The sequence below is a fragment of the Pristiophorus japonicus genome, chromosome 11 (assembly GCF_044704955.1).
Source record: "Pristiophorus japonicus isolate sPriJap1 chromosome 11, sPriJap1.hap1, whole genome shotgun sequence".
Taxonomy (NCBI): Eukaryota; Metazoa; Chordata; class Chondrichthyes; family Pristiophoridae; genus Pristiophorus; species Pristiophorus japonicus.
In genome coordinates, this window is record NC_091987.1 from 32,867,274 (window position 1) to 32,880,699 (window position 13,426).

The window sequence follows — 13,426 nt, forward strand, 5'->3', positions numbered from 1 at the left end:
GGCCTTTCCGAGATTTACAAGTAGATTACATCTCATTGCCCCCATGTCAGGGGTATACGGACATCTTCGTGATTGTGGATCGATTCTCTCGGTGGGTGGAAGCCGTACCCACCCGAAGGAGCACCTCCACGCACATGGCTAAGGTGCTGTGTAAAGCCTAGATACCTAGATGGGGAGTCCCCGCAAGTATTGCCTCTGATCAGGGGACCCATTTTACTGGAGCCGTGTGCCAAGAGGTCTGCAGATTGCTCAACATCACATGGAATCTACATTGCCCTTATCACCCACAGTCGTCAGGCCAAGTGGAGCATATGAATCGAACTCAAGAGGGGATCCCGTGGCCGCAAGCACGCCCAATGGTCTTGTGTAGCATCAGGGTTACCCCAAACCGAACCACGGGCTTAAGCCCTTTTGAGGTGATCACCGGGAGACCAATGTCTCTCCCAGGGACTAGCGATCTGCGAAAAGCAGACAGTCACCTGATGAGTGACACATTGTTGGAATATTGCCAGAATTTAACAAATGCTATCAGTGCTGCTTCCCAACAGGTAAAAGTGGCTTGGGGGGAACCCCCGGAGGGAGGACACAATATTGTCCCAGGAGTTTGGGTATACGTAAATAAAATACACAAAGAACCGCTGGGAGCCAAGTGGGAAGGACCGTACCAAGTATTACTGATGACCCGATAGGCGGTTAAAATCCAAGGGAAGAAGGCTTGGATCCACGCCGCACACGTTAAATGGGTACCCGTATCGGAAACAGACTAAAAGAAAAGAATTGAACTTTTGAACTCAATAAAATATTTGGATTGATTGTACTCGTGGGTCTGACCCTACCCCTGTGTAACATGGAGCTACATGTAAATACTTTTATGTACATGTCATATAGCTATGCTAAGGAAGCCAACATCTCCAGTTGTTGGGTATGTGCACAGGTACCAATCCATTCAAAGGGAGGAATTCCTTTGAGACCATTCCCCCTCAAATGAATCTGAGATGGTGGAATGTTTTTTTAGCCAGAACCGTACGAACGGGAACAGGACCAATAGTCTGGGGGAAGACGTAGAATTACCAAAGGCCGAATGCCGTTTGGCGGGCTATGGGTTAAATACCTTTTTGGAGTGGTATCAGCCCAAGTATAACCAGACTCTAAAGCCCCCGTTCTTGGTCCTCACTAACAGCTCAGGGATAGGAAGGCCACAAGGGTCAGTATGTCTGATCAGAAACCAAACTGGAGGGCAGGGAATGGGGAATAGTACGTGTAGGCAAAACGTGAATGTGACGAAAGGAAGCATGCAGAGCTTCCTGCATTTCCAGAATAAGACCACCCTGGGCCAGAACTTTACACAAGAATGGGTAATGATAGGAGGTGGCCGATATTCCCCATACAACAGTACCTACTTTATTTGCGGCCACAGGGCTTATTCCTGGCTGCCACAGAACTGGACAGGATCTTGTTATTTGGGTTATGTGATATCCTACATTTGCCACTCCACTTCCCTTCCAGGGTTGTTTTCTCCACAAAGGAGTAAACGGGCGATTACGGAGACTGAAAGGTTCTTCGCCATTCTGGTTCCTTAGTATGGAACTGGTAAATTAGCAAGGGAGTCCATTATCATGGCATCCGTCCTGGAAAAGGTGGCTAATGACACCCGCGGGAGCCCTACTTAAAATAAACGGCGAAATGGTGGCCATTCGCACAGTGGCCTTACAAAACCGAATGGCCTTAGACTTTATCCTGGCGGAGAGGGGTGGGAGGGACATGTGCCTTGATCGGCACCAAATGTTGCATGTATATCCCGGATAGTTCCGAGGATATCATCAACCTAGCAGACCACATCAAAAAGGAGATAGAACAGCTAAAACAACCCCCAGCTACCACACTGTGGAACTGGGCCACATGATGGCTAGGCTCCGTGGCCAGCTCATTGGTACAAGGAATTATATTTGTATTTGCTGTAATAGTAGCATTATACTGTTTGTTTACTTTGATTAGATGTTTGGCTATGCGTATGATGACAACGACTAACCCCAGAATAAGGAATGTGGAAGGGGGCTTTTGCCACCCACTTCTGCACCTTAAGAAGAGGATATATATATATATATATATATAAAAAAATCGGGGCGTTATGATTCCAACTAAGGAGGGAATCAAAGGGGGGATTGTGGGACCTGATTAATTTATAATTAATTGAGTAGCTGTGTGCTGTGTACATGCTCACTAACAATGGAAAAGGTTGCAGTATGGTTGGGGCCAAAGCACAGTCACAGGGTTAAGCACTGTTCCGACCAGGTAACAGGAACATGCTGCGAAACAGTGAACAGCAGGAGGAAGGGGCATGATGTGGTAATCACATCATGACCAAGGCGATTGCTATCTGCAATGGGCAGCTGGGTCATAACCAGCGGCCAGTCCGGAGTCAACAAACTGACCCCAGTAACAGCAGGGGGTCCAATCAGGGAATAGCCCGTGTAGAGACCCCGGGGACACCCTCCCCGTTCACAACTATAACTGAAGCTGTAACACGCGGTAGCGCGCTTTATTCTTAGTAACTGCAAGATGTAACTGACTAACTGAGCCAATAAAGTTTGCCTGGATACTACCACCGGACTAGAGTCTCGTCAACTGCTAAGAATATAAAAGAGACCCTACACAGTCCCACCCAGGAGTTTGACAAAGGCCAAGCAGCTTTTAACAGCCAGGACTCATTAAAATGCAGCCAGTTACTCATCCATTTTGTTTGGAAATTTGCAGCAGGCCGATTGGGGACTATGAAGATTGGGCGGCTCAGAGACTGCCTGACCGGCGGCATCAGGAGAAAGCTGCTAGCAGCAAGTTCCATGGGGGCGAGGGGTGGGTGAAGTGATCCAAGGACCTCGTAAGCTGCAGTGGGGGGTGGGAGTGCTGGGGAAGAAGCAGCTTGGACTTTCCTTGTGGGACCCAGAGAAGCATGCATGTTTCTTCTGGTCCAACTAAGAAATGTTTTTTAGCAACAACAACTTGCATTTATATAGTGCCTTTAACATAGTAAAATGTCCCAAGGCATTCACAGGAGTGCTATCAAACAAAATTTGACACCAAGCCACACAAGAAAATATTAGGCCAGGTGGTCAAGGAGATAGGTTTTAAGAAGCATCTTAAAGGAGGGGAGAGGTAGAGAGGCAGCGAGGCTTAGGGAAGGAATTCCAGAGCCTAGGACCCAGCCAGCTGAAGGCGGAGCAATTAAAATGATGAATGTGCAAGAGGCCAGAAATGAAGGAGCATAAAGATATCGGAGGGTTGGAGTGCTGGAGCAAATTACAGAGATAGGGTGGGGCGAAGCCATGGAGGAATTTGAAAATAAGGATGAGAATTTTTAAACTGAGGTGTTGCCGGTCTGGAAGCCAATGTAGGTTAGCGAGCACTGGGGTGATGGATTAACTTGCCTTCAGTGGCCTTGATTACATCGCAACAGCTTTACCTGTCGGGACAGCCACCCCGCTCACGAGTGAGTTAAAATGCCATCGGAGTCTCAAGTATGACACAGCACCCCGATTTGCATTTATTTATGAGGCGCCAGCTGGAGTCCAACGGGAGCCTCATCCTCCACCAAAACCCGCATTGGCGGAAACAGAGTGAGAAATGGGATCGCTCCACTTTAACTGCTCCCTTGCTGATTTGCCATCAACCGGGGGGGGGGGGCAACGTGTTAAAATTCCCCTTGTTGATCCTGGGAATGTGGTTCTAAAGCTGACCATCCCAAATAGTCTTGGTAAAGACTGCAGAGACTAATTTAGCATTGAAATCACAAATACCAGAGCAGATCACTTGCCGCAATGGGTCTGGGGTAAGAAAATTAGAACGCCAGTATCAACAAGTATAAAATCGAGTTGCTCTGCTGGAGTATAATGAAAGCTCCTTGTTCAAAACAGTTGAGAAAAAAACTGCATGTTGCAAGTTATTAATGAATGCACCAAAATAAACCATGTGCATTTCAGGAAATTAAATTTACATTTGGAGTGTGTTACAAAAGAAAACTAGATATTTTCAGGGATACCATACATTACCACTGTACAAAGACAATACAATTCCACCCAAAAAACAAATTGAAACATAACCCTTGTATAAGACAGGGGTCAACATTACAAAGATTTTACCTTTCAAAATTCTCACTTTTATGTCAACTAGTGCCACAAACCCTATTTCCTATCCGTACACTTGATGTTGCCTCCAAGATCCATTCCAACCTCTTTCTTGAAACCCTCCAAATAGGTTTCCGCCCCTCCATAGCACCAAAACGGCACAAACCAAAGTCGCAAATGACTTTCACTGTGATCGTGGTGCATTATCCCTCCTCAAACTCTCTCCAGTCTTGGGACACAGTCAACCACACCATCACCCTTTAATGCCTTTCCTCCATCATCCAGCTCCAAGCTTGCTTGGTTCCACTCTTAACTAGCCGAGTATAGCCACAGTATCTCCAGCAATGGCTTTCCTTTGCATCCCCACACTATTACCTTGAGAGAACCACAAGATCCATTCTTAACTCCCTTCCCTTCCTTATCTACATGCTGCCCCTCGGTAACATTCTCCACAGAAAACACATATGGGATTATAGGATGCTGAATGTCAGCAGTTTCTAGGTCCTATACTTTTAATATAGCAATTAGCAGCTCAGCATAACCAGCAAGAATGGCATCAGTTTCCACCCATGCCAATGTCACCAAGCTTTACCTCTCCAGCTGCACTCGACCCTTCCACTGTCTTTGTGCTGTTAAACTGCTTGTCTGACATCCAGTCTTAGCTGAACCATAATTTCCTCCAACTAAACACTGGGTAGATCAAACCTATTACCATCCATCCCATACCCTAACCACTGAGTGCAGTCCCCTTCCTAGCCACTGTCTCAGACTAATTCAGACAGTTTACCACCTCAACATCCTGTTTGACACCAAACTGTGCTTCCATCTCCATATCCTCTACTTCTGCCTCTGTACAATTCCTATCTCTACCTCAGTCTATTTGCTGCTGAAACCCTTATATGTTCCTTTGTCACCTCCAAATTTGATTACTCCAACACTCTCCTAGCCAAATTCCCATCCTCCAAAAACTTCAGTTCCTCCATAACTCAAGTCCCACTTGCCCATCACTCTTGTCCTCTCTGATTCATGTTGGCTCCCAGTCCACAAATGCTTTAAATTTATCATCCTTGTATTTAAATACGTCTGTAGCATCACCCCCTCCTGATCTGTAACCTCTTTCAGTCCTACAACCTCCCCCCATAAATTCTGAATTTATTCTCAGTGGTCTCCTCCAAACCCTTTCTAAAGCATCATGTTCAATAAAAGGAATTCAAATAACTTTTATATAGTTAAGTATTATTTGATCAGCTCTGATGATAAAATGTTAATCAAAATACTTGTGAAACTGTTAGCATATTGATTGGAAATTTTCAATAAATGATTAATGATCACACCCAAATAATTTTCTTTACTTAAGATTACTAATGAATATTCTTAAACAGTGCAATTGTTAGATGTTTTGTTCCAGTATGCATTAATTTACATCATCTACATTGGAATCTGCTATTCTTTGACACATATAGAAATGGTTCATATCTGTCCATGGGCTGGATAAAAGTGTACTGCTTGTGATGAAGCATCTGGTTGGTGCACAGTGGATATGGAAATGTTTATGGGTGTACTTAGCAGCTTCCTTTCCAAAGATCAACTTGAACAATGCTGGGGGTTCTCGGTTAGTCTGTGGCAGTTGGACTTCTTGCAGAGCGCACCATCCATATTTTGTATTTGGGAATCTGGAAAATACTTGGATTGCAACTGGACCAAGCTAGAGAAAGTCTCTGCCGAGCTTGGTATTTGGTCAAGCTTGCTACATGTCATCAATCAGCTAATAACCCTGTCCCCTCTTCCTGCTGTGATCACGGAGGACCAGGGGGACCCAATAGATTTTTTTTCTGGGTGAAAGGAAAGTACTGTGTCACTGTCTGGACTTTTGGATCTACTCGAGGAGGGCAGACAGTCACCTGTGTCAATTCATACCCAGATAGCAACCATTTGCCACCAAACCTTCACAGACTGTCCTTTGCAATGGTGTCCATGAGCATTGCTATTTTTCTGTTCTCACCTAATCACAGTGTGGGATGAAACACCCAGATTTCCTGCATCACACTGCAGGAAATATTCTTCTCCAACCTGCCTGTCTTTTATCACAATTTGTTAAAGATATGAAACCTGATATCCTCCAACAGAGACTCTCCTGACCAAAGGGGGACTGTTGCCCCCACACCTGTGCATGCCTGTTTGAATAATGCAAAAGAAAGACAGAAACAGACTATAATACATACTGCAGCTGCAAGAATTACTGGAGTAAGGGATACATGGATGTTAATAGGTCAGATTCTATGGTCTTCGAAAAAAAGGGTGAAATTCTGTTCTTATTTGATGGGGTATATTTAAAGAGTTCTGCAGACTACCCCGATCCCACTTGCAAATGACCAATTCTGCTCATTATTGCAAAGTCTTGAGACCTTCCTCAACACCTCAATCTAGCCATACAAACCATCTCCCAATTACCTATTCTGAAATGCCATACTATTCTACAAAAGCTTGTACTCTCTGGCATTGCATATGTTCAAATTCCTTACCTTTGCTTCCTATCAAGATACTCTCTAACAGGATATTCTGCCATCTTTCAATAGAAGATATTCACAGTGGAAGACCCTTCATTAAAGTTTTCTTCTTAGTTATCAGAGTTGGAGAATACTACACGGTGTGGTAGCATCAAATGGATGCCTGCATCACTTCATGAATCTTCCATTACGTAGGTTTTGTGATGATGGTGAATCCATGTTTCACATCTATGTGCATTGTCAAAGGCTGCAACTAATATTACACTATTGGTCCATGCTTCTATTTCTAGGAATGCCCCTGTGATTTTGGAGCACCACTTTGTGGTGTCGGCCATTTCATAGGAAGTATCTGCAACTAGATCAGAGCCATATAATGTTCACTCTACGACTGAACCTCATCTTATAACAATTCAAATTAATTTAACCTATCTATTTACACAAACCAAACATCCTTAAAATGCTTATCCAACAAAAGGGAGATGCTTCTTGGAATAATATTTGTGGTGGCCTCTGTTATAGAAGGCAATTGTCAACAATAGTGGTCTGTGCAAAATAGTACCTTTATCTTCATTAAATTCAACAAAGCCAAAAAGAATTGTACCATTATCACTGAATAACAACATACTTGTACTGCATTACATTTTTTTCCAAATCAAAAAAGGAACAAATTACCTTAACTGGCTACTTCAGATCCACAAAATAAAAAGGCAAAGCAGTTTGAAAAAGATATGGTGAAGCAACACACTGGAATCCCAATGAGAAGGACATGGTCCAAATCTGTGATTTCCCCAGAGTGAAGCCCAAATACATACTTGGATGTCCGGCTTTCAACTGCACTTTCCCTCAGACATTTCCCCATAGGAAGGAAAGGTTAAAAATAAATTGTGTAAAAGAATTTGTAACCCGAAGCCTATTTTGCATACTTCCACATAGGTTGATCAGTATTAGCAATGACAGGGACTTTTAAACTGACCAGGGAAGAAAGAGAGACATTAGTTCAAAAAGATGGTGGAAAACTGGACACCTTATGATCCTTTAACTTCTGGGATCAAGGCCTGAATCTAACCCGGACTGTTGTCTGGGGGTAAAGATCTTGAGTACTTTGGGTTGGCACAATCCAGTTCACAGTAAATGGAATTCAATATTAAATTCTCAATCTCACTGTCAAAGATAGCGGATGTAAAAATTGGGAGAAAAAATGGTATAGTTACTCTTCTGGTTGAGATAGAGTAGTTTTTCTCCATGTTTTTTTTTTAATTTACTCACGGGATGAGGGCATCGCCGGCAAGGCCAGCATTTATTGCCCATCCCTAATTGCCCTCCAGAAGATGGTGATGAGCCACCTTCTTGAACTGCTGCAGTCCGTGTGGTGATGGTACTCCCACAGTGCTGTTAGGGAGTGAGTTCCAGGATTTGACCCAGTGACGATGAAGGAACGGCGATATGCTTCCAAATCAGGATGGTGTGTGACTTGGAGGGAAACGTGGAGGTGATGGTGTTCCCATGTGCTTGCTGCCCTCGTCCTTCCGATTGGTAGAGGTCACGGGTGGTAGTAGTAGGTACGGTGTACCTACCGTATGTCACTGTTTATATATGATCTGGGAGCATTTGATGCATACTGGGTGCCCACAATGGGGAAAGTATTCCAATTCGTAACTGATATTTCTCGCCTTGATGGAAACAGCAATGTATTCTTTTTTAAATAAAATGTTACAGCATCCTTATAGCCAACAGCCCAGGAGACTTTTAATCGTTTCATGCTGGGACAGAACCCAACTCAAATCCCAGAGATTAAAGAAATTATAGGGCTATTGATTGTGAATGGGTGTAAAAATGTATCCCATTTTGCCAGGTATGCTGAGCTACTAATTGCCATATTGAAGGTAGGATCCAGAAACTTACTATATACAGCATCCTCCAACATCATCTGCACTTATTTTCAACGATACCTTTACTATTTAACATACACAGAAGTTATAGTCAACAGCACCTCTTACACATTATCCTCTATTGTTCCCATCAAAGTTAACATTTAAAGTAAACTTTCTTTTAAATAAGCTAAAGGTCCCCCCTCCCATTATTTAGTTAATGAAACTAGTTTCTCGACTTAAGTTCGCAACGCAAGCTGTGACAAAAACCCACAAAAAAACTACAGATCGGTACTGTCCAAATAATAATGTCCATGTTGTACTAGTTACAGTTGCACGGCTTCGAGTGCATAAAATACCACTTTTGAAAATGTACAATTCTAGGTTCGTCAGTGAAGAAACAATGCTTTAAAAAAAAAATCAGTTACCCGTTTCACCATTCCCGGAGTCTGGCATTCTGGTGCATAATGCTGAAAGTCTTTGCCGAATATCAAGCCAAATCCATTCCATTCCACTTTAGCTTTTATACCTATCGTATGTAACCATTTAGAACTCGATTAAAGACGCAATTCAATCTCCAGGTATGTAAAAGTCAATTTGCAAATCGGGCATTATTTCGCAACATTTATATATTTAAAACCCATATAAAAGATCTTCAAGACGCAAGATGGTTAACACCTTGAGGAAAGCTCGTCAGGTGCACCCAAGCGCTATTTCAGAATCAATTTTGATTTTTTTTAAGCAGCAAGCTACCAGACTATGAAATTTACAATTAAAAACATTACATATACTCACTCCGAACAGAGGTCTATCGAACCATCTGAATAGAGCTCAATGGTACAAAACTTTTAACACTTAAAAATCTGAAGTACTCATTAGATTAACAAAAAAGCTGCGGCTTTTAAGTATCAACAATGAGGGATTTAAACGCTAAATCAATGGATTATGCCGACAACTAACACACAGTAAACACAGTTAAATGGATCCATTTGCCCCTACAACGTCTGTGAACAAACCAAAATCCTAAAAGTTAAATGTGGCACAATTCAAAACAACCCAATATTGTTACGAAATCAGCTGCTTTTGAATGTATCCATCAAGGGAAGCGGTACGCCGCCATTCTCTCATCCCCAAAATTATTAACGAAAATCAAGCACACTTCGTTATTTTTTGCCACTTGCTCACAATATACACACAGCACTTTTCATAAAATATGTGGATCACGACACAGACTAAAACCTAACCACTGCCATACAATCACGTGGAACATAACACGAGCTGGAAAATAGATCGAGACTGTATGGATATTCAACAAAAACAAAATAAGAAATAATACCAATGCAGCTGGACTGGTTTCAGAAACCTAAGCCCCCCATATCCCAGCGGACAGCCCCAGCTCGTACACCGAGCGAGAGATCTGATCAGTACAAAGAATAAGACCGGTGATAAACCCATTTACTCAATATACAGAGCTCAGCTCGATTCCCTTAAGAATCTGCAAGAACACAAAGAAACGTTCATTTCTGATTTAAGCAAAATTAGTAAAGAAAACGACTGAACCTTGACAGATCCGTGACAAATCGTCGTTATTTGACTCTCGGAGGAGAATAGTAGAGTTCTGATTTACCATTTACGGGATATTCGTAATTTTCGATTTCCCAAAATAAAAAGGACAGAAGCTCGTGATTTCTAATCAAAATAGTATAATAGTGCGATTCAACACAAAAATATAAGTAAGAGAGCAAATATACTGGAGACAAATAAACCGACCTCCCACCATACGGACCAGCCCCACGTCTCTCAGAATGCAGACTGAATTAGTCAAAGCAGTTTTAGTGAAATGTACCTAAATATGTGAGACTGCGGGAGCCCGGCGGGCGTTCGAGCCTGGAGGAATCCCATGGGTCTCATTCAGGACACAACACAAGAGCGAATGGGATTCGTGCCCACTCCTGCACGCCGGCTGCTCATCACTTACCGGAAAAGTCGCTATTCGCGGACTTTAAAATAATTCATTTTAACAACATTAAAATTCAATATTTTTTGTAAACAGATCCGATTGGTCACTTCACAGCAGGATAGTCTTAGGAACCGCCGCCATATTTTTTCCGAGAGCACTGCGAGGGGGCGGTGCCGACCAGCGCCTGGGGCCCGATCCGATTGGCTACACGACACGTCAATCAGAGATAGTTGTAGCCAATCGGCGATCAGTAGAGCAGGTGGCGCCAGGCTCCTGCTTCACTATGGTCGGATTCTATTCGATTGATGAGAGTCGGACTCACTGTAGCCAATTGGGAAGAGTGAGCGCGGCTCCTGGTGGAAACACGTTGAATTTGAAGTCATGAAATTGGGGGACTTATGTGTAAGGTAGATCATAACCAGCAAGTCTTTCACTCTTTGGATAAACGTGCTCAATTGTATAGTGAGTCGAATTCCCAAAGATTGAACAAACTAGAGACATTGCGACATCTATTGCTGGAGCTAACTCACCTAACCGCTAAATGAGATACAGAGAAAACATTAATACAAAAGCAAAATACTGTGGATGCTGGAATCTGGAATAAAAACAGAAAATGCTGGAAATCTCAGCGGGTCAGGCAGCATCTGTGGAGAGAAAGCAGAGTTAATGTTTCGAGTCAATGACCCTTCGTCAGAACTGGAGATCGTGTTCGGAAAGAAGGATTCTTAAGCACTGAAAGGGGGAGGCGATGAAAGAACAAAAGGGAAGGACCGTGATAGGCACTGGTATGCTCGTGGCCTTCCGCGAGAGGTGGCACCAGAGGGACTGGAGTGCATCATCACCCCCACCAACCAAATTTTAATTTGATCTGTTTACTGTCTAAAGTTTCATTTGTTCAGTTGTCAGTTTTGGTGCCCCTTTAATAAGGGAACATTTGATTTACTGGTTCAACTAAAATAGTTGGAGAGCTGTTGTGTGGGAGTGGCTTAGCCACTTAGCAATTGGGAGCCTGTGGAGAAGGGGTTGCAACTGCTGTCTGCCTGCCTGCAACCAGGGAGACAGTGAGTCTCCAGGAGAGAAAGAGGAGGTCTGTGATAGGTTGGAAGACAGGAGAGATTAGAGAGACAAAAGGGCTGTTGGCCCAAATTCAAATGGTAATGCCAGGAGTTGGAAAAACAGAGAAAACATGGTGGTGTGAGGCTGGCATTCCAACTTAGTGATGATTTCTAAACCATGATGTTTTAATTCTTTTCTTAATGTACATTTTTATGATTTTCAAAAAAGCTAGATTTTTTTGTATGCTACAAAGTGAATAAATAATATGGACTGTCAACCGTGTGCATTGTTCATTATTTGTGTGTGGCGTGAGACCACAGCATGAGACAAGAAAGCACACAGTAGTAGTGGGGAGTGAAGACCTTCCCATGTTTTTCCCCTGGATGCAGTGCTAACGACAAACTTGATTATTTTTCCTATCTGCCTGGATTGGGTTCATTGGGACATTACCAGATTATAAAAATTTCCACACAAGTTGCTAAAATAACAAATAGCTTTGCAAATAAAGTGAGTAGATTGTATGTGGAACTATGATGAGCCTCATTAATGGAGTTTCATTATATCTCACTGGTGGCTTTTTTTATTCAGCTAAAATAAATAACATGCAATTTTGGAAGCTTAACTATCATTTTCTTATGTTGTACTTATAGGGATATACATTGAGGTTATTATTCTAGTTAAGCATACACAACTGCTTTGAGGGTCATAGCAATTTAGTGGCATCCCTCAAGTTCAGCTGAGTCATGGGGAGATTGCAAGGGTCCTACTTTTGCAGGGTTAAGTGTGGAGCTTTTGTGGTCCAATCGAATGGAAGAAAATTCTCAACAGGTTGTAACCACGTTCCAGCTAGAGATGGAATTTGTACATTACTGTTCATACTGACCTTTATTCAACAAGTGTTTCACCCAAATATTTTGTGAGGAGGTTTGGACACCAGGTGACACCTGTATCAGCTTGCCAATTGTAAGGACCTGTTCTATAGTGAGTAGCCACAACAGACACTATCCTAGGTGTGCAGAATTGTGAGTCTGTCATATTGTCCATGGATTCCAAGACATCTGCCCAGGATGGCTGAATGTGGACACATGCCCAGATTACATGCACAGAATGCCTTGCTCACCACAGCCCCTCCAGCAGTTATCCTAAAAGGAAGGATGGAATATGTGAAGCATCTGTACTGTGGTACATTCAAGCCATTATCTTAAGCTGACACTCTCGCATTATACCAGGAGATGGCCCCACACTGTTCGGCAGAAGCTGGCTGGGAAAAATCCGCTGGAACTGGGACGACATCCGAGCACTTTTGTCCATCGATGATGCCTCATGTGCCCAGATTTTGAGGAAGTTCCATCGTTGTTTGAGCCAGGCATCGGAAATTTCTCTGGGGCGAAGGTGCAGATGCACTTGGTTCCCGGTACACAACCCATCCACCACAAGGCACATGCGGTGCCATACATGATGCGAGAGAAAGTGGAGATCGAGCTGGACAGGCTGCAACGAGAGGGCATCATCAAGCCGGTTGAGTTCAACGAGTGGGCCAGTCCGATTGTTCCGATTCTCAAGGGCGATGGCACGGTCAGAATTTATGGGCACTATAAAGTGACGATTAACCGTTTTTCGCTGCATGACCAGTACCCGCTACCCAAGGCAGATGACCTATTTGCGAAGCTGGCAGGAGGGAAGACGTTCACCAAGTTGGACCTGACCTCGGTCGACATGACGCAGGAGCTGGCGGAATCTTCGAAAGGCCTCATCTGCATCAACACGCACAAAGGTCTGTTCATCTACAATAAATTCCTGATTGGGATTCGATCAGCTGCGGCTATTTTTCAAAGGAACATGGAGAGTCTGCTAAAGTCAGTTCCGCGCACCGTGGTTTTCCAGGACAACATATTGATCACAGGTCGGGACACC

The 13,426-nt window shown here is 43.4% G+C and overlaps 1 protein-coding gene across 2 annotated transcripts in view; it reads right to left on the reverse strand.

Annotated features, from left to right (window-relative positions):
• LOC139276003 (rho guanine nucleotide exchange factor TIAM1-like) overlaps window positions 1-10,589 on the reverse strand; it is a 421,871-nt gene extending 411,282 nt beyond the window's left edge. For both annotated transcript variants that reach the window (XM_070893321.1, XM_070893322.1), the window contains exon 1: window positions 10,475-10,589. The gene's annotated coding sequence lies outside the window, so the exon portion shown is untranslated. The remainder of the gene's footprint in view (window positions 1-10,474) is intronic.
• Between the last annotated feature and the right edge of the window lie 2,837 nt (window positions 10,590-13,426).